Source organism: Amblyomma mixtum, chromosome 5 (genome assembly GCF_055824585.1).
Source record: "Amblyomma mixtum isolate Tamu chromosome 5, ASM5582458v1, whole genome shotgun sequence".
Lineage (NCBI taxonomy): Eukaryota > Metazoa > Arthropoda > Arachnida > Ixodida > Ixodidae > Amblyomma > Amblyomma mixtum.
In genome coordinates, this window is record NC_143016.1 from 99722171 (window position 1) to 99740231 (window position 18061).

Consider the following 18061-nt stretch of genomic DNA (forward strand, 5'->3'; position numbering starts at 1 on the left):
TCCTCAAGAGTCCCTTTTGAAACAAAGCACACCGACATCGCTCAACCGAATGATTTCGGGGCCGACTCCCGCACGCTGCAAACCTCAGTGGTGTGGGTAACGTTTCGAGACCCGACTAAGGACGGCAGGAAATTACGAAATCGCCGCACAAATTCCTCGACGCTATTTAAGGAAAACAAAAAGGCGCTACAAAGAAAAGATCAACCTCTAGACTTCCGTCAAACGCTGTGTTACGCAACTATCTTTCGACGCCTTCCAACGAAAAACAACCTGGTCGCGCGAACAACAATGTGGTCACAAGCTTGCACAGCGTCAGCAGTTCCGCAGCACGAACTAGCTATAGGCGAGACGCGGGCCTTCGGCGCAAGGCTTCCTCCGCCAACTGTGGCCAGCTGTACCCTTTCCCTCTCCCCACAACGGCCCCCATTTTTATTCCTCCTCAATCGATCAGAGAGTCCAACAATAGTCGGGCAGAGCAGGCGTAATCCGCGCACGCTTTCCCACTGAGAGACGCAGGCAGAAAAACGCGCCGAAGGCGCCTGCGAGAACGGGAAACGGAGAAAGAGAGAGGGGGGGGGGGGGGGAGGCTCTTGAATAACAGCGGATGCCGTCGCAAATCTACATCGGCGCGGCCGCCGCGCAAAGGTATAGGAACCGAGGAGAGAAGCACGAAAAACCCGCTGACAGAGGCAGACCCCGGCGACAAACAAACAAGAGAGGGCGGCGGAGCCGACCGCAGGCGAAGCCAGCTGTTGGGACTCCGCCAAGGTCGGCGCGCGCCGCAACTCACTCCCCTTTCACGTCCACCCCTTTCCTCACCCTTCCCTGCAACGCCATAGCAGGCCTCCGAGGAAGAGGAGGAACAATAACACAAAGGGCTCGGAAAGAGCATCGCGCAACGCTCCAGCGGCAGCCGCGTATGAATAATAATACAGCACGCGCGGGAAGGGGGGGGGGGGGGGGGGCGGAAGAAGCTGTGTACAGGAGGTAGCGGCATCATGACAAGGAGCGCTTAGTTTACGTCCAAGGATAGGGCTCAGTTTTGCGTGTCTGCGAGGAACACGAAGAACAAACATCCTGGGACGCAAGTCTTCAAGAGGAAAGGTACTTATAGAAAAGCAAAGAAAAAAAAGTGGCTTCTCATTTGTGCTTGTTAAGTATAAGCGCTGCAATCAGGTCAAGTAATAATCGGGCGCTCCCTTACGCATTGATGAGGCCTATACGTGCGAAGCCGTGCAACTCGCGGTTGCTTTTCCTTGCAAGGGAGAAGGTTACTTCGAAGGAAAGATGCGGAGCTGCCTGAATTTCTCCGGGACGAACAGTGCGCTCCAAGCATTTCGACCAAACAGTGAAAGGGCTGGGACAAAGCGAGAAGAAAAAGAAAACAGGACGGACGACAAGGCACGTTTACGGCAGGACAGTTCCTGCGTCTTCCAAGACCCGAGAGCAAGATATGTTAACACCTCTAAGGGCTGCCACGGTTCTTCCCTCTGTCGCGTAACATTTGCATCTCGTGATAATGAGCGGATTTGTTTCCCTCAAATTATGATTGAAAAAAAAAAAGGAACATTACCCCCCGCAGTACGAGACGTGAAATAGGCGACAGCTGATGAGAGAGCCTCGGCAGCCCTTCTCCGCGCGTGGCCGTGCGTAGTGTGGAAAACGTGCCATTTTCCTCACTCAAAGAGGCGCCCGAAGAGAAAAAAAGGCTCGTCAAGAGGTGACGATCGTGCCCCTCTCGACTGTCGCTCGCTGGCGCCGGCGCGACTTAATTACTTCGCCGGCGGCCGACCGCGCCAGTGTAGAGGCGCCGCCTCGCAGAACCACGCCTCCACCGTGGCCGCATCCAACATGCACAGCTAGCGCGCTTCAAACGGCGCTGCCAGAGGAAATACCCCAAGAACACGATGAACCGTTTGCGGCGACTATAGCTAAACTATACCTAACTGCACCTATACTGAAGCTATACTACCTTTATACTGTACCTATGCTACACCCAACTATGCCTTCCTATACGTCACGTGAAGGCCACTCAACGTGCTATGCGTGAAGTTTCGCACCGCACGTCGTGATACATATGCGCGGCTGAGGAGAAAACCGAACGAAGCAGCAGGGGGGCAACGCCAAGACGGTCACGCAGTTTCTTGCATCCGCTGTGAGCTTCGAATATACGCCGCATAGACGTACTCGACGTGCAGTCACGGAAGGGGGAAAATTCGCGCGCGAGCCTGGCGCCGACGGGCCGACACGACTCGCAGAGCGCTGCCCAAACATTCGCGCACGTCACGCAAGCAGTTAATAGAGGCGAGTAGAACCGCGCGTAATGGCAATCACTCGGGGTTGCACGTACGCTTCTTTGGCTGCTAGCGCCGGAGTGGAAACGGGTCTCAGACCTCTCGCGCGGCTCTTGGACGAAAAAAGTGGCAGCTGTACCGCTGATGTAATAACGGTACACAGTAAACCGTTGAACTGCCACGCCCACAACGACGGCGTCTTCGCTTGGTGTTTACGGTAGTAGAGACGTACAAACTACGCTCCGGGTGAACTCCTGACGCTTCCGCTGAGGTTCATATGGCTCTGCCGCCGGATATCTGGGACGAGGCATAACAAAGCGCTGCTGCGTCCTGCGGGAGAGGCCGTTTCATTATAAAAACCTGTGGAGTTTCGTCCTTGCTTTCGGGCAGAAAAGGCTATTTCGCCGCAAAAGAACGGGCACAGGCCCCGGATAGCAAGAACCGCACACCTCCGCTGCAACCTCTAATTAGCGGCCCGCTGTGACGGGACAAATAAGGGCGGGGGGGGGGGGGGGGGGGGGGGGGGGGGGGGGGGGGGGAGAGTGCAGTGGAGGCACAGGTGCGCGCGAAGCGGCCGACACCACACCTCACTGCGCTGTCCTGTCGATGCGACAGCGAGCGAAACGAAGCCCCCACAGAGAGGGACGGAAGAGCTGACACGCGCGGCGTCACTATGCGTCACGGAGGAGAGACGGGCGAGGCCGCGAGAAGGCTGATCGCTGCCTCCTGCCTGCCACGCAGCAGTCACTGACACTGCGCGGTTTCAAAAGATGCACTTGAGCTGCCAGAAGGAAAGAAGGAACTCGTGCAGCGCGATTAGAGAGAAACCGTACGGAGGAAGCCGCACGAAGGTCAAACTTGAACGAACAGAAACAAAAGGCCACCGCACGTCGCAGGCCCCGAGGAACACAGAATGTTTACCTAACCGGATTTCAAGCGCGCCAGATCGAAGACGCGACCGAAGTGGAGGGTTTTTCAAACTAACCCTTCAGCAAAGCCCAGTGTCGCGAATTCGCTACATACCGTTTGCAAGACGTGTATACTCAACACGGTGCTTGCATGCAAAGTTTGACGTCACATAGTGTTCACAGTAGACAGCAATTTCCAGTCTACTTGGCGTCACTGTGAGGAAGATGCGTGAAGAAAAAAAACGGGGCGAGAATGTGCGGGAAGAATAGGATGACGTTAGCCTGTATGTTGGATAAAAAAAAAAAAAAATGATGTCTATTGCTCCTGGGCCTTCGAGTTGGTCTTTCAAACAACTTTTACTGGCTGCACAACATGGACCAAACTTTCATTGTTTCGGATTCACGATGCATTCATTTCTCAAATTTTAGTGACGCAAAGAAATTTCTAATATTGGCGTTTGAATGAGTACATAAATTAGTATAATGTGGAGGCAGTGAATTTTGTTTTCTTTCGTTCCTTTTTAATTTCCACATCAAATAGTTAATTGCTACCACGTGCACTGACACCGGACAGCACGCGGCGTCTTCGTGTTTCGCCTCCATCGAGTTGCGGCCGCCGCGGCAGGGATTCGATCATGAGACCTTTGGCTCCGCAGCCAAGCGCCAAAACAACTGAGCTGGTTTGCCAGATCGAAGAATCATTGTGTCCGTTTTTGAACACCCCTTCGTTGTTGTTGCTATTGTTATTATTCACCATAGCACACCCTCGCACTGTCGAAGGAAGAAATGAATGCTTTCACATCGACGGCACTCAACTACAATGGACCCGCAACCTATGACTCACGTGTCAAAGCCCACTTAGCCCCGCGAGCTGTTTCCTCCAGCCCCACGCTTGTTTATGCGCGCCGACATTTTAAAAGTTCAAGGTTTCCGCGCACAGTCCCGAGCAGGATCGAGCACACCTAAACAAAGCAAACAAGAAGGCAGACATTTCCTGGGACTAAAAAGTACCCGTACATACGCCGGTCGTGTACGACAGAAGAACACGCTCGCTCATCGCCAAGTCCCTACGCCAGCGCAAGCAATCACGCGTCGTTCAGGAAGTTATCTCGACCGCCGCCTTTCGGCCGTCAATCACAGGCACGAAACAGCCGCGCGTCCAAACGAAACAAAGAGAAAGAAAAAGGGAGCACAGGTAAGGTCGGAGGACGTGCGCGTGGCACGTTTGCACACATTCAGAGGGAGAGTGAGGGGCACGAAGAGACCGTCACATCTTTTGTCTTCTCTCTCTCGCGTCCGCTCCTCTAAATATGCTCCAAAAATACCGACGCGATAGGACAGGAGCGAAAGAGGAGGAGAGAAACGGAGAAAGCGAAGAGAATGGGGGAGGAGGGGGGATCCATTTTGCAACACAAAGGAGACGACACTGCACGGGCAAGAGGAGGAGGATGAGGGCAGAGGCCGCACGCGCCCTCCGCAGGCGTCGTCTTATCGGCGCGCACGTCTCTGCAGACGCGGCCGCAACACAGCAACGCGAGAGTGGGTGACGAGTGCCTCTCTCTACGCCGCGGACCGCGCGAGAAATACGACGCCTCCTCGGCTCCTAGGAGAAGCAGAACGGAGACGACGCATCCAGAGCGCGTGCGGTGGGAATAAAAGATGAAGAGGCGGCCGCTCGAGCGTCGGGCGAGCGGAGAAAAAGGAAGGCGCGGGGAGGGTTTTGCATGTCGCCGCACACGAACACACACAAAGGGAGAGCGCACCGCCCGAGAAATAAGGAAGCCAGAGTCGGACGGGAGGAGAACAGCGGCGCCAGCAACAATAGTGTGACATTATATACGTACCAGGACGCAAACAGCAAACGGTTCGTGTGTGTGTGTGTGTGTGTGGGGGGGGGGTTAGGTCCGTGTGCGTGGAAACAGAAAACAGAACAGCCCCAAAGAATCTTTGCATGCATTCATGCACGAGCCTTCTGTATCTTTTTTTTTTTTTGTTCTCGCCAAGGCAGCGAAGGATGAGAGGGATGCTGCTCCAGATACGCTCCGAATGTGGGTTAACGCACAGCGAAGACGACGACGACGTCCACCGCGCAAAGAAGGGTACACCTCCACCGTCGGTCCGCAAGCTTTTTAATTTTATTTTTTTGTTTCTTCTCTTTTACGACGCGTCTCTCGGGGTCGGGGGTGATACAGCAGCGGCCGTGGCACAGGCGCCGCCTACCACCGAGACGTCTACGTGAGATCAAAACACCACGGGGGGCGCGGTGAGTGTGCACACTTGCCTCGTCCTAACTATTACACGCGCGACCAGACGGGTCAGCCTTATCTTCCCCCATCCCCATTCGGCTCGGGTTGCGGGTGGTGTTTCACCTATGCCACGATGAAGGAATGGCTATGCACAAAGACTGGCGTCTGCGGAGCACCGGACAATCCAAGTGAGAACGAAAAGACGGAACGGGCCGCCGCAGCGTGTCAGATCAGAGAGAGGTCATAAAGCCACTGAAAAAAGAGCCACACGCTGGACGCATCGCGGCGAACCTTCACACCCCACCCCGCCTTCTTTTTTATTATTATTCTCCTGCGCATTACTCACCCAGATTTCTTTCAGAGGCTGCGAAAACGAGACAGAGGCGTTCTGTATTCAAGTTCACTGCCCTCGCAATTACCGCCCACTCGGTCTCAAATTACGCTTTTTTTTTTTGCCAGCGGAAAGTGAAGGCCCCAAAAGTGAACAACGCCTAGCCCAACCAGCACTGGAACCAGTACTGGCGCACGCTTCGTTTGTTACCCGATGTGGGCGGTCCTTGCCACTGCGCTATACCGAACGCCATGCGAGAAGGAGACCAAGGTGGTTTTGTGAGACAGCTTATTCAAGACGGCTTGGGATTACCCCGGCTCCTCTCGATTTGAACGAGACCCGCCGCGGTGGCTCTGCGGTTACGGTGCTCAGCTACTGACCCGAAAGAAGCGGGTTCGATCCCGGCCGCGGCGGTCGCGGCCCCCGTGCACTGTGGCTGAGCGTGCACTGTGTCGCGCACATCGCCTCCTGGGGAAGCTTGTGGATCGACACCGCTGATGCAGGTCCAGTCAGGAGCACACCAAAAAGCCGTGTGCGTATAGTGACTCATACACTCGCGGGAAGCCACGGATGCGCAGGACTGCGAGCTAGAATACAATCATCGGGAACGATCAGGCGGGAAACACGCGAAAAGGCTCGGTAGTACTACTCTCGCGACCGATGTGTCCCCCGCCGAAATCGAGAGTTTATCTCGCACGCCGCGTTGTCAGCGCTGCGGATCAGTTCACACGGAGCATCCGAAAAGGAAGGCAGGAATTTCACGCGGCGTGTAGTATACCTGCGCCGCCTTAAGCCCAAGATATCATCAAAGCCGCGGGGTGCCTGGACGCCGTGTAGCGGAACGCCCTTTCTCTTCGCGCCGATTTCTTTCGCGCCCATGCACCGACACCAAGCCCTTCGTGCGAATAGCGTATCGGTGCCGTGTATATATATATATATTCGGGCAGCTACCGTATAAAAGTGGTCTATAGACTTCTTACAGATGTTTCCTTCTGTCTATCCACAGTCTGCAGACTGTGATTAGACAAAAGTCTGCTAAAAGTGCATGAGAATAAATTTACAGATTGTCCATACAGAATGTCTATAGGATTTGTGTTGCCTATAGACTAATCTCTAGAATTTGTCTATAGACAGTCTATAGACAAAGGTGTATGGAAAGTCTACAGACAGTCTAAACAAATTTTTGTAAGGGCGTGTCTCCGACTACAGACGCTGATTTCAAGATCGAGCAATCCTGAGAGCAAAGTAAGCCGCGATCAGGGAACCTTTGCCCACTGGTGAAGGGTACCGAACGATTCACAATCGGGGCATCAAAAAAAAAAAAGAGAGACGGGGGAGAAAGCGAAACGCCATGAACGGAAGAACAACGAGTGCTTCCTCCGCACTGTGTCGCGTCCTCTTCCTCGTCTTTGCCTTCCGTTTTGCCGGTCCCGTTTCTCCAAACCACATCCTCTTGACAGTTGGCGCGTGCCCATAATACAATAAAGTATCTCACGATCAGATGGCGCTGCTCAACACGGGCGGCTCACGCTAAGCGCGCACATCCTACGGGCTTGACGACAGGCGATCAACTTTCAACAGGAAAAAAAGGGGGTTGAGATGGAAATGACTCCGATTCGCATCGACCTCAATACGCCGCGTCACACGCGCACGGACGGACCGGAAGGGGGCGGAGGAAGGAATCCAGCCTCCTCCCCCTCTGATGACACGCTCCGCACAAGCTGCGGCGGTGGGATGAAGGAACTAACGACGATTCGCCCGTGCCAATTGAAAACTTCCGACCCTCCGCCTCGTCCCGATGACGCGAAGGGAAGCGGGGCATCCAGAAATAGCCGACGACAGCGTGCCACCGACTCACCCCCCATTCGTTCACCTCCCGCTGCAAGCCCGGGTCAATTGCATCACAGCTGGGAAACAGAAGAAAAAAAAACAAAACCCGCCCACGGAAAGTGTCCAAAATAGCCACCACGCGCCTCATTCACTTTCGAGGAGGCGTCGTGACAGTTGATTTCCCGCTACAACGCCTCGGCATATAACCTCCCCCCCCCCCCCCCACTTCCAAGTCACACAATGACGGGGCAAGTGCTGCAAAATGGCGGGCAGCGGGACTCGCGCCTGCGCTCTCTCGGGCGACCACCGTTGTGACACTTTGCTCATGCAACTTGCTCGCAGTGGAGCGCAAGCTGTATACCAAACGCTAGGCGACGGTTTCCACGAATGTGCTGTTCCTCTCACGAGCTCGCGAGCCGGCCGCACAGGTGTGTGGAAGCTGTCCACCCACGCACGTCGCTTATGCTCCGCCATCAGCAAACTGCGAGTGGAATTACAAGGTAGCAGGTACACTATACTACAGCCTTTGTCAAAGACATACAGCATATCAGGGTTGTTTCTGGGCCATGCAGTGCGACTCCATTTTGCATCGTCAGTGTTAAAATAGGCGAGAGAAACTGCAACTCTCACTCGTCCGAAACCTATAGAGAAGCTTCCAGGGAGCCTCACTGAACCACTGAAAACCACTCGGGCTGCTGTAGTACACGGGTTTCAGGAGAGCAAGCTACCGGGCTAGTTTGCGATGCATTTTCTGAAGAAGTTAGCGCAAAAAACGGACAAGAGACATAAAGAAATGACACATAAGACATTCACGAGCGGTCGTGAATATCTTATGTGTATTTTCTTTCTGTCTCTAGTCCGTTTATGCGCTAACTTCTACAGAAAACACGGGTTTCGCTTACGGGCTTCTGGCAACGCATATTAGCTACTGGAACCAAAAGCACCACAACCAAGGGGACAACGGAAGATGAGAAGACAAAACACGCCCCACGAATGAACTAATCAAAAGAGTGAGCAACTTTCGGGCTCCATGCGGGTGCTCGTGCTACACTGCGGTTTATTTCCACAACAAAGGCAGCTAACCACTCCAGATCGAGAAGGCACTGAACACCTGTACTTCAGCGGGACACCACCGACACGGCCGCTCAACGGAGGCGCACTTGGCTCTCCATTGAGCAGCCGTGCCACCGAAAAGTCGAGACACGTGCCCGCAGTCCCCGCCGCCGACAGCGTCCCACGCGTTCCTTTCTCCGACAAGCGGCGCACCTGACAGCGGTGCCAAGAGTCTCGCCTGCGCGCGCCGCATTCCCGGACCCTTAATCGACGCCATTTGTATCAACTGCTCGTTCGTTCAGTAACATCGCGTTTCATATCCCGCGGGCATCTACGCCGCACGCGAGAAACAAATAAGTCCCGGATAGTGACGTCACCACGCCACGCCAAGTGCGAGTGCGGTGGCCAACCACGAGGGCTGTCGCAGACAGGCAGGCGAACCGCGAGAGAAAAATTCGCTGGTCCTATGGGTGCTCTGCTCACGAGTTGGTGTAAGAATAACTGTGTAATGCATGCCGCAACTTGTTCGATACCGCAGCACATGGTCCCAGCCCGCGCAAACAGAGCACGCCGCTGCTCTCAACAACATAGGCCAGCGGCTGTTCACTCCGGCAGGAACACGTGGTCGCTCCCCCGCCGCAGGCAGTGCTGTCCACAGGCTACGCTCGGGCCAGAGCACGCGGCCCTCGTTCTGGTCGTCTCTGCGACGGCACACTTCTTTTCCAAAAGACTACGCTGTGGAGTCACGCGTCCTTGCACATTTTTTACTGAGCCCACACTTCAGGGTCTCCTCTTCAGTGCGCCAGCTCGCTACGCGGCGTCACGGCAGAACCGGGCGTATAAAAAGCACGTTACGGAGCCATTCTTCCTCACACAGCCCCCCGTAGACCGCTTTTATAGCGAGGTCCTATGCAGTTAAATACCCCCCGCTCAATTACACGACGCGCAGGAAAGCCAACCACGAGGCGGCAGAAGACGAACGCTCAGGGTCAATGACGAATCGCCGCCCTACGGCTACAAGGGCGGGTAACGCCAATCCCAGACACAAGCAGCGAGACGGCGAAAACAAAGTGATCACGCCAGCCTCCTCCCCCTCGTCCCGCCGGTACACTCTCTCTCCCATCGTCGGCAGCGGGCGACGAAAGCTGGCTGCCTCTACGGGTTTGCTGCAAACGACACAAGCACGCCACTGCACCTCCACGGGGTGGCCCAATCAGCGCCGGCTTGGCTGAGGCACCTTTGCACACCCCACCTCCTCCTGCTGCCAGGAGGTATTTCGAGGTATGCAGCGGGTGGCGCACGGGTAAGAATCGAATACAAGGAGAAAAACTGAGAAGGCCATGGAACATGAGAGGGACGGCGCTAATGAAGTCGCGCGAAGATCATTACCCCCTCCCACGCGATTGCACAACCGCTCACTCATTTGTCTTCCACGGAGCCGCGTGGCTCACGCAGCGTCGGTGCACGGAGTAAGCACCAGCTCCCTAGGGGAACAGCCCCCTCTCCACACATACTTATTTTCACCCGCTTGCTAACAACTTCACGCATGAGAACGCAAATCGACCTACTCGCACCTTTCATTCCGGCACCTTTTTTTTTTTTTTGTTTTCACCTACGTTAGAAGAAACGCGCGAAAAAGGAAAAGTTTGCCTTAGGTATTCCAAACTATTCAGTACTGCCTGTTGCCTAAGCAGTAATATGTAGTATTATATAATATATAAATTTAGCGGATGAATAGAAACGAGCAAGGCCGTTTGGCATTAAAATCTCTCACTGCGCTGCTCGCATCTTCCCATAATAACATGCCTGTGGGAAATCATGAAATCAAACGAAAACGCACGCGAATGTTTAGTGAGGACCTAGCCTAAGCGCATTCACTGTCGCGCTATCGACAGACACACGAACCGCATCCTGAAAAAGTGTGTGTCTGTACGTGTGTGTGCGCGGGCCGGTTGGGCGGGGGGTGTAATGTGCGTATTTGCTACCAAAAGTTCGAGAAGTTTAGCTGTACACCTTACTTGTGTAAGCAAATAGCCTTCCGTTTTCATCCCCGCGCCCAAGCAAAACCAATGGAACAGAGAAAGCAAGAGTAAAACAAAAAGTAAAGTGGTGTCGAAATCGCGCCGCCGGACTCGATGCGAGCGACACGGGAGTCACAGCTACGTTTCGAGGATGGCCCGAGTGAGTGACCGCAAAAGTTGGCGGCCAGAACCAAAGCCACCCAGAACACGAAGACGAAGAGGAAAAAGAAAAAGGGAAAGAACTCCCAGTCTTCTCGCCACTTCACGGAGCAAAGAACTGACAGAAGTAAGCTGTACCGCACAAAGTCGACTCTGGGGCCCACTCTTCCACAACGTGACGACCACAGGCGGCACAATCCAACGCCACCTAGACTGCACTGGACAGCGCCCATACCCCGGCACAAGTATCCGTCACGGCTCAGGAGGCTCCCGTGGCAAAAGCAGGTGAAGGCGAGGGTGCGCGGACAAAACGGGTCCCGGTTATGAACAATGACATGCTGTCTAGCCGAAAGTGCCCAGCCCAGCCGGCCCACCAGTGGGCGCTATATTTAGAGGGCAAAGCGTCCCTGGTTGTTCGGCTATGGTTCGGCCACCGTTCTAGACGGCACTATCGGCGCAGGCAGGATGCGATACGGACGCAGGGAGCGGCGGCAGCCGCCGACGACAGCATCGTGTGTCACCAGCCGAAGGGCGCGTATACTGCGGCCGCTTATCGCAGCGCCGAAGCGACAGCGAGATGACGACGGGGATCGGATTCCCTTTCCGGAGTACGATGAAGCCTTGCACTCATTCGGGGTGCATGGGTATCAAGGGTGTCGCCTGTTTGCAGAACGAATTCCATGCCTTTCCCTGAGCCCTCCGACTCCTTTATGCACATCTATAAAAAAGAAAGGAAAGAAGAGACAAACGGAAAATGTCTCTCAAAGGAGACCCTGCCTTCAACCAATGAGCTCGGCCTATGTCACGAGACACGACTCGCTCCGCGCTTCCTGAATGAGAAATTGTCGGGCTCGTTTTCGCGAACCTACGACGCTTCAAGAGTGGTGCCGTTTAGGCAACCTCGAGCAACAAGCGCGCGCTAGAAACGTTTGTCGGGAGCGTCTGTGACGTATTACGTCACAGCGAAGCACTCTGCAGCCTAGTTTCGGTTTCCTGTTGCTGTAAACAATAACTATAATTTAATGAGAGGCCAGGCCACTCTCTCTGGACACCTCAACCACGCTGTGAGGGAAGGGAGGTAACGATGGAACTCGTGACAACTTGGGGTTCCTTAACTGGTATCGCACAGCGCACGGGCGATTTGCGTATTTTCTTGCAAAACAATTTGTTGCAATCAAGAAAGACGAAATGAATTTATTTCGACCATGAACATGACATGTTCAAAAAGAAATCTCCTTCTCACCCTTAACTGGTTCAGCCCTCAGCCTCGCTGACATGAAAACGAAGCACCGAGACGGATCAAGGGTAGCCGTGCATACCAAAGCTACGTGCCGCCCTACGCCACCAGCGAGATGCACCCAACCGCAGACAGTAAAGCAAGACCGAAGCGGCCGCATCGAAACAGAATTCCTACCCGCTCGGCCGGCGGCACTGGAACGCGAAACAGTTCCAGCGAAACGCGAGCAACCACGCTGCCGATGCAAACGCCGGCGCGACCGAGACTCTGGGGGCCCGCATTCGCAAATCCCTTCCGCGCAGCTACTCCTCCGCTCTGTTTCACCGCGTCACGGGACAGCCAGCGGAGCGTGCACATCCTCTCCTGAGAAAAACAAGGCGGCGCGGCCCCGCAAAACGCCAGCAGCCAACAGCAGTAGCAGTTGCCGTAGTAGCAACAACGGCAGCAATTTTCTGCCGCAGTGGCTCAACAATGGCGAGCCCAGCCCCCGTTTCGCCGCTCAATTCTTGCGACAGCGACTCCGTCGGCGACCCAGAGGGAGAAACCGCGCGGCACACTGGAGACCGGAACAGAGTAAAAGCAGCAGCACAAGCTACTTCAAAGAAAATCGCCAGAGGCACAAAAAAAGTAAGAGAATGAGAAACGGAGAGGGTGGCGAAGAGACCAGTCGCCTCTCTCTCCCACTTCTCCTAATCGGTGTCTCCCGCTCGCATTTTCGCTTTCTAATTCGGCGCGCGCAAGTAGCCAACTCGGAGTTGCCCTTGCTGCTTTTTTTTTTTCGCGGCCAGGTAATCGGGGGCGATCGACGAACGGCGGCAAGCGCCGGCGGCCGAGCGGGAACCCTTGATGAATGACCCGACGGAGCGTGAGTCACCCGGCCGAAGAGACGAGCGAGACGCGGAGGGAAGGGAGGCGACAGCCTTGGAAAAGCGCGGGCCGCCGTTGTGTTGACGAGGGAGGGAATGCAGTAGGAAGACATGAGGTCTCTTTCTGTCTGTCTCTCTCTCTCTCTCTCATTTTTATTTTTCTTCCGCAGAGACAGCAGGTGCGCGCACCACAGCAGAAGCAGACAACGTGTCAAGGACGCCCTTTTTCCGATCGCCGGCTACATGTGTGGCCCGCAAAGAGGAGAAAAAGACGCGAGAATGTCCAAGACAAAGGGACAAGTGTCGGCAGCGGTGGACACCATGACGACGCCGCCCGAGGGAATCGGCACATTTTGAAAACTTTCGCAAGAGTGATCAAGCCTGAGGCAGCGACTCGTCGACGATCGCGTTCAGAAAGCACGCCTTACAGACGCGCTAAACGGGTTACAAACCCGGCAACCTCCCACCACCTTTCTTACTGCGGTCAATTTTTCGCAGTAGGTACTAGGTAGCCCCGCCGGAATCCGAACATTACTTCCGCCTGAAACCCACGCGCGCTGGAACTCGTGTTCTGCTCCGTATTGCATTCGAACGCGGCAGCGCACCGCCGCCTCCCCAACCCTGGTTACTTTCATGGACACGTGATCAGCATTTCGCCACATCGGGGGGGGGGGGGGGGGGGGGGGGGGGGGAGACGAGAGTCGGCGTCACGAAAATACCCCCAAAAGCAACACGCCAGCACTGCTCAGAGGTTTTACTTATAATCTAACCTAGCAAAATACATCTCCGTGCGTTCCTATGTGGCGCACTTATTAGCAGCAGTGGGGGCCGAATTTCGATGCATACGAAATTCTAGCGGCCCGTTGTACTGTGCGATGCCAGTGCACGTTAAAGAACCCCAGGTAGTGGAAATTTCCGGAGCCCTCCACTACGGCGTCCCTCGTAGCCCGAGTCACTCTGGTACGTTAAAACCCCATAAACCAAACCAACAAATGAACCGGCTCAATACCGCACCCATTAATGAGCACGCACGAAAGCGCGGCCGAGCCACTCCAGCAGATAAGGAATGCGCGATGAGTGCACAATGTAAACAGTGCACCCAGGAATGTGTACGAACTCGCTGCCGGCACTTATCTCGCGCCACAGACGAGCGGTACTCCGTGCAAAGGCTTCTGAGCTGTCTTGAGCAAACATGCCTACGCACCTCTCTCGTCCCAGAGCAGCTGATAGCCGAGCGGAGTGTCAATATCATCGAGAGGCACACAGTGCGCGCGTCATGCAAAGTTCCGATAAGCGTCCTATCGGAGCATTCCGAGAGGTACGGTGACGGCATCGGCCCCTCCCATTCACTCAGCAACGAATCCGAAAAGGGAAAAAATCGGGCCGCACGGTCAACTAAAAGCGCCGTTATCGGAAACGCACCTTGCTCTCCCATCAAACCCGGCTAGAAAATACAAACGGAGGAAACGGATTTGTTTGGTTTGGTTTATTGGGGTTTAACGTCCCAAAGCGACTAAGGTTATGAGAGACGCCGTAGTGGAGGGCTCCGGAAATTTCGACCACCTGGGGTTCTTTAACGTGCACTCACATTGCACAGTACACGGGCCTCTAGAATTTCTCCTCCAAAGAAATTCGGCCGCCGCGGCCGGGATCGAACCCGCGTCTTTCGGGTCAGCAGCCGAGCACCATAACCACTGAGCCACCGCGGCGGCAAACGGATTTGTGCAACAATGCACAAGAAAGAAAACAGCAAACGCAACTACAGGAGCTGCCCGTAAATACAAATTGTCAATAATGGCAGTACGAACTATAACGGCCAACTGCAGCTGCAGGTTATGACCATTGCTGCAGCCAATTTTTCTTCACAATGACGTCCTGTGGGGCGAATTGGTGCATGATGACTTGAAAGGTGACGCAACGACGACAGCACAAGTGACAACACATGCGCATTGATTTTCCTTCACTGCATTCTTGCTGAATGATGTCTCATGTGACATCATCTACGCGCTTGTTACAAGCACCTTGCATTTATCAAAAGCTGACCAGGCATCTCTATATGCCGGATTTCTTCTTGCAAGGTGCTTGTCACAAGCACTTTGCGGGGGGGGGGGGGGGGGGGGGGGGGGGCAGCTGTTCTGATACTGCCGCTGTAATCAACATCCTCGAGCGCCTTGTAGCATGTCTGTGGAGAAAGTAGACGAGCGTGGGAGTTAGCTTTCGAGGGTCCCGTCTCGATAATTCCAGCTGGGTTCCTTCTGACTGTCAACAAAGTCCTACAGGCAGCCTTCTAGAAAATAGGGTGACCGAACTATGGCCGCCGTGGTCGGGAGTCGAGTCCGCAACCTCGTACTCGGTGGCAGACAGCCACAAATACCCGTCCGCAGCGGCGTGTGAGCAATCGCAGCCAAACATTAAACTGATCCCAGTAAAAAAGAATAGTGAGCGTCACAAAATTATTGCTCCCTTGAAGACGGCTTCACTCCAGCTAGTCACGCAGGGAGTGCCGGGGCGAAATGCTTCTGAAGAGGATGTAGCTATGAATTTCAAGACAGTAGTAGTAAAAACTTATTTATTGATGGAAAATTCGCCTCTTCACTACAATTAGGCATCGGACTGACGGTGGACTACGTTTCCTAGATTCCGGAGTTTGAATGGACTCGGCATTGATCTCTTCAGTATGCAGTTCCGCGGGTTCGATCCCAGCCGCGGCGGTCGAATTTCGATGGAGGAGAAATTCTAGAGGCCCGTGTGCTGCGCGATGTCAGTGCACGTTAAAGAACCCTAGGTGGTCGAAATTTCCGGAGCCCTTCACTACGGCGTCCCTCATATAGCCTGAGTCGCTTTGGGACGTTGAACCCCATAGTAGTAGTAGTAGTAGTAAAAGACTTTTATTCGACCAAAATTTATAGGCCGAGCATTTCGACCGCCTGGGCGACCAGAAGTCGCTGTTCTTCTTCCCCTTCAGCGCCAAGCCAGTCGAGCCAGGTGGTGATGGATAGAGAGGGTGGGGGGAAGGAACCCGACTGCTGAGCAGCCGGGCAATAGAAGAGGCAATGGGCCAGGTCCGCATAGATACAGGGGCAGTTGGGACAGGAAGGGTCCGATCGATAGCGATAGAGGAAGAGGCGGGACGGGGTGATAACTGCATTCATCTGAATGTGCCGAAGAAGGCGAGACTCCGGCACCGTGAACCCCATAAACCATACCAAACCAGCACGCAGTTCACTACGGGGATGTGCCACCACACCAAGCAGTGTGAGCGTGCGTGTGTGTGTGTGTACGCGCTCCGAAATGCGACAAAGAATTTATAGGCAATCCATTTGTGTCGCCGAAACGGTTAACAGCAGAAAAGGGGTGACGACAGCGCGGCCAGGAGCGCAAGTTGCTACGGCAACGTCCAACCTAGACAGAGAAGCAAACCGAGCCGGAGTACAGCAGTACGCAAGCATGGTAGTCGGCAGCCCGCATTGTCCGTGCACGCTGCGCGGCAGTCGCGGCTGGTCGCGGCATAGTTTAAAATGAATCATGATGCGGGAAGTGCTCGAAAGGTTTGCCATCGTTCCAAATGCGGCCCGAGGAGCGCCGCAGGACGGAAGCTTCCTCCAAGTCACCCAAACCAAGATATATAAACTCACCATCATCATCATCAGCCCCAATACGCTCACTGCAGGGCAAAGGCCTCTTCCCACGTCTCTCCAATCAACCCAGTCCTTTGCAAGCAGCGGCCACCCTATCCCCGCGAACAACTAAATCTCATCCGCCCACCCAACTTTCTGCCGCCCCCTGCCACGCTTGGCTTCTCCTGGAATCCACTTCATCGGAGAGATTAATAGGGCAATTATTTTGAAAGATAACTGAACAAAAGAGCAGAAGCAAAAAACAACCACATGCCGCCAGTGGGACCCGAACCCACGACCTCCGAGTCTGAGGTCGACACCTAGACTACGATTTTTGTGGGACAATCGCGCCAGCTGATTCTCCCCAAAGGTTGAAGAGGGGGGCGGGGGGGGGAGATTTGCCACATCCATACGACGGCGCCGCAGCACGTATTGTCATGCAAGACAGGCTCTCGGTTCCGCGTTCTGTGAAAGCAGAGCGAGCGAGCGAATAAAGCAATGAGTCATGGGACCTGGCCACGCAACAACGACGTCATGTTATACGCAGCCTTTCATCTTCTTAACTTGGCATACTGACTGCCGTCTCCTGACGAAACAATAAACTGCGAGAAGAATACCACTATTTCTTACTGTCGCAGATAATGCACGGCGGTGAAGAATGGATTACCCAGCTGAAAACTGCTCACGGAGAGTAGAATATAAAGGAAGGGGGGGGGGGGGGGGGGGGTACAGCTGCGTCTCATAACTTAAGCTGCACTATTTTAACGCTTCTAGCGGCTTTCTCTCGCGTGTGTTCTCGCTTTTATTACAGAAAAATTGCGAGTTATTAACACGCACAAACACACCAGCTGAGGCGATATCTCCGAACACGGGTCCTTGCCCCGAACGCGTCAGCGATCAGCTGGGAAAAGCAGCACGCGGCGCTGTCTGGAGCAGGCTTCCTTTCCTAATCGCCCAGTATCAGCCGTTTAGGGATGGAAAGTTTTCGAGGGAGACGACACAAAGCTGAGCTCGACAGGGATTCCAGAGATAGCGAGTGACTTGTGTTTCTTCGTTTACCCTCGATATCTGTTTAGCCGAACCACAAGTGAAAGTTTGCACGCTGGAGAGCAGATAGCCGTTGCTGTGACGGCGAAAGCAATGAGCACCGCTGCTGTGCCAGACTGCGTCACGGTCAGCGATCACACACGCGCGTCACAATGCGAAACTCCGCTTGCGACAGCTACGCTGATGAGACCTGCCTGGCTGGCTGGCTGCGCAAACCGCGGGTGGCATGTAGCTGACACTAGCTCGCGTGACACCACTGCAGATTTCGATTCGATCAAAATACCCCAGCCGGCACGGTTTACTACGCACAGCACAAAGTTTCGTACGGAATGATTCAGCGACTGCCCGGACGTTTATGTGACGTTCCGAGTAGAACAGCCGATTAAGATCGCCTCACCATACTAGCGATTTTAAACAGTTCAAGTTCTGTGTAGTGAAGGAAAACTCAACCG

At 54.4% G+C, this 18061-nt stretch overlaps 1 protein-coding gene across 1 annotated transcript in view; it reads right to left on the bottom strand.

The window, feature by feature from the left end:
• The window catches only part of Khc (kinesin heavy chain), an 87298-nt gene that overhangs the window by 68296 nt on the left and 941 nt on the right, over positions 1-18061 (bottom strand). The window lies entirely within an intron of this gene.